This window comes from Apium graveolens, unplaced genomic scaffold (genome assembly GCF_009905375.1).
Source record: "Apium graveolens cultivar Ventura unplaced genomic scaffold, ASM990537v1 ctg5208, whole genome shotgun sequence".
In the NCBI taxonomy this organism is placed as follows: Eukaryota; Viridiplantae; Streptophyta; class Magnoliopsida; order Apiales; family Apiaceae; genus Apium; species Apium graveolens.
The window spans coordinates 94,256-98,289 of record NW_027418860.1 but is presented as its reverse complement, the minus strand read 5'-3'; the positions used below and the strand labels follow the sequence as shown (position 1 = coordinate 98,289).

General features: G+C 34.7%; 1 long non-coding RNA gene across 1 annotated transcript; it reads left to right on the top strand.

The window, feature by feature from the left end:
- Nucleotides 1-395: 395 nt before the first annotated feature.
- Nucleotides 396-3,732, top strand: LOC141702476 (uncharacterized). The gene is made up of 4 exons (XR_012567129.1): nucleotides 396-528; nucleotides 650-727; nucleotides 1,590-1,634; nucleotides 3,514-3,732. It is a non-coding gene; the product is annotated as an uncharacterized LOC141702476 (long non-coding RNA).
- The last annotated feature ends 302 nt before the right edge of the window (nucleotides 3,733-4,034 follow it).

The following is a 4,034-nucleotide window of genomic DNA, read 5'->3' as shown; positions in this document are numbered from 1 at the left end:
AATTGGTTATAGGATTATAAGCGATAAAAGAAATCGCTACGAAACAAGTCGTTATACGTGGAAACTATCGGAATGGAACGACGATTGCATTTACGATAAATAAACGAATGAGAAATTAAATCCCATGCAAGTTGGCCATGCATAACCAAGTCCTAACTAGTAGTTAGGAGTGTAACTAGATGATTAGAAGCTAACTAGAATAGTTAGTGGAATAGTGTTGAATAGTGATGGGAGACAAACAAGTACACAAGCCATACTTCTCCCTTTTCTCACTTCACCACACAATCAAACCAACCCATACCTTTGCCAAATTATTGTCAAATCTGCTGCATACATCCCATATATTCGTTATACACTCCCACACTTTAGCCACAAAAGAAAACAACCCCTTTTCCCTCACTTAAAGCTCTCCCATTTTTCATTCCAGCAGTTCGGATTTTCTGAGCAAGGGAGAAAGAAAAATTCATAACTCAAAATATACTCATTCAAATATCATGAAATTTTTACCATAGCTTCTCTATATCATGGGTAAGCTTCGTACCAAATTTCAGCCTCAAATTAATATTTTTCAATTTTATAAAAATGTTTGAATGAGGTGCTGAAAGGTAACTCCGAAATTTTAACTTGTTTCTTGGTTTTGTTTCTTAAGGATCTAGCCCTTCTAAGTGTTTTCTAAGAAAACCAAGCCTCAATAATCCTAGCACTAACCTTCCTAGTATCCAAGAAGGTATAACTTTCAACCCTTTAAGGTTTTATGGTTGGATATAAGAGTTATGTTTGTTGTAGTGTTAAGATCCAAAGGATTGTGTTTGTTTGAGTTTGTATTGATTATGTTCTTGCTAAAGACTTGAGATGTTGAGTTGTAATCCATGTATGTGGTACTAGATAGAGCATATAAGGTTCATGTGGGTGGATCTTGAGAAGTACTTGTGTTTATGATGGTTATAGGTAGTGATTGTGTTAAGATCAAGTAGTAGAAATTGAGTTTGGGCATTCTTGCACTTGATCTGTTTTCTGCAAGTCATTCGGCCATGAAAATGGTTAAAATTTGAAAACCACTGGCCATGACTAGATAGATATTGTTTTATAGTTTCTATACATGTGTAGATCATCATGAGGAGATTTACGGTTTAGGAGTTATGGTTGTTTTAGTGTAAAACATTTCTGCGATTAGCCAACTGCACTTAAGTCCACTTGCATGGTGATTTTGAAGGACTTAAAATAATTTTGAGATTCTGGAAAAATTATGAAAAATGGATATGACAGTAGAGAAGACTGTCCAAAAAGAATCTTGGGAAAATATTAATTTTTCGATTTTATAAAAATATTTTGGTAAAGCGAGCGCAAGCGAGAAACGCATAAAAAACCTAGTTTTGACGAACATTTTCTCACGTTCGAGCTTAAAACTCGAAATGGACTTTCTAAAGCGAACGATCGATTTCAAAACCCGACCATGTTATAAAGTGAGAATATAAGTGTTGAGAATGTGACGATCGGAGATTCGTTATACTTGAGTAGTTGCGAAAGTTGCTTAATAAAAGCGAGACGTTAATCGCGTACTAACTTAGACCGTTGGTTTTTGTTTATAGATCGCCAACCAAACACCAGAGACCATACCACTTCGATTACTCGAGGCAAGTTTTCGAAACCCTATCTCATACTATCCATGCTATATATATACTGTTGTGATATTGATGCCATGATTTACAGTTCAAATATATATATGCTTGTCTATGATATCAATGCATACGAATTATGCGATTGTTTACGAAAACAAATTTCGTTTTACACGAGTATGAGAAGTTGAAACATATTTCAAATATAATATATGATAATGGGAGTTGAAGATATTTTAATAACGATTTAATTCCGGAGAGAGCCGGACGCGAAAGATTTCTATTTCGATAAACAAAGTACGTTCGCGTAATATATATATCAAACGAACGATTGAGATTTTGACTTAAACTTCGAGAAATATTGGTTTATTCATTTAAGGGACACCCTTACTTGATTGATTATTTTATAAAGCGATATTTAAGGGATTCTTAAATATCCAGAAAGTATTTAAAAATATACTGAATAGTTTATAAATAATTTCACGTTATTTAATAAAGATTTAACTATTCAAAGAGCAATTATAGGATACCAAATCATGTTTTGATTATTTGATTAAGGTGTCTCCATTCGTTGGACCTTATTCACAAAATATTTTGTATTTAAGGTTTTTATTAATTCATTGAACCTTAATTAGAAATACTTTGTACTTAAGATTTTATCAATTCATTAAATCCCTCTTATATAATTATGAGACCTTAGATTTTTAATATCTTCGGACTTCTAAAAACTTATTTAAAAATAGACATAATTCCCAAAGGTACTTTCTAAATTATTCAAAACTCTTGAAAGAGATTAATCATTTGAAACGTATCAAAACCTTAGGGAACTTAGTCTTGAAGCATAAGAGTTTTGCTTCCTCGTTCAATAAAGAACAAGTGAGTAATATACGTGTCACCCTACTACAGATAGGGATTTGAAAATGATTTTAAATTCAAAAATCCGACAACTCCCAAAGATCAATTGAGTTAAAAGTGATGAATACAACATCTTATTTACAGGTCAACTTTTAACGACCTATTCCTTCGAAAAAGGATTTTGAGCAAAAGATATAACTATTTTGGGACTGGAATGTGGCCTGCCCGACACAGAGTGGTATCGGGCAGTGACCAGGCGCAGAGTGGCGCATTATGCAAGCGCGGAGTGGCGCATTGTACGGTTATATGGTCTATGTGACCATTGACTTTCGGACTTGCACGGCAATGGGCAACCACCGTGTAGTGTCTTGATGAGCCCAAAGGCGGCTAGGTTTGTATTCCTTCTACTAGTAGAGAAAATTTCGTATTCGGCTGATCACCGATACGTGGTTTATTCCAGTATAGTCCCTTACTTCCATTTTGGAAAAACTGTTGTGAAATATACCACAGATAGCCGATAAGGCTGAGTTTTAAACAAGGATATTGATGAATATATATCAAATCCATTTGAGAAATCTGCTGATAAGGCTGAGTTTAAATAAGGATGTTGATGATTATATATCAAATCCATTTGAGAAATCTGCCGATAAGGCTGAGTTTAAATAAGGATGTTGATGATTATATATCAAATCCATTTGAGAAATCTGCCAATAAGGCTGAGTTTTAAATTGGGATGTTGATGAATATATATCACACCCATTTGAGAATCTTGGTTCGAGTAACATCTTGAGATTTTGAAATAAAATGAGTACGAGTATAAAATGATTTTGAGAAAGAGATGAATACAAGTATTCAGTGGATATACTATTGTAGTTGATTTTAAGAATATTATAAATTTGATAAGCATATAAACTTTCAGAACGCTTTGGAGATACAAAGTATAATTATTGGTTTTATTTATCCTTACATACTTAATTATGGGGATATATACCTTGCTGAGCTTTAATGCTCACCCTTGCTTTTATATATCATATCACAATAGACTACCAGCATGGATCAGACCAGGACTGCTGTCCGTAGGCGGGTAAGGAACGCTCGTGAGTTCCGTAGGCTTTTTGTGCGCCAGCCCCGTCAGGTAGATAAGTGGAAATGATTTATTTGATAATGTTTCCAAGCATATAACCTGTGTGTATGTGAGTTTGAATAAAAGGTCGAGTAATATTGTGAAAAGAGAATTATTTAATTAATAAGTGATCGTAACGACCCGAATTCACGACCTTGGATTTGGGGGTGTTACACCTGCTATTAAAAAGCTTTTCAAGGCTTCGTCTGAAGTCCCTCTTACGCTGGTAGATTCAACATTGAACCTTTTAAAATACGACGTCAAGATTTCATTCTCCCTTTGCCTGATGTTGGCGAGAGTTATAACAAAGGGAGCATACCTCACGGCAACTTGGAACTTGGTCAAGAACAGAGTTTTCATTTGGTCCCAGGAAGTGATTACTCCTGGCCCAAACTTTTGAAACCATTGTTGGGCGGTTTCTCTAAAAGTCTCCGCCAAGA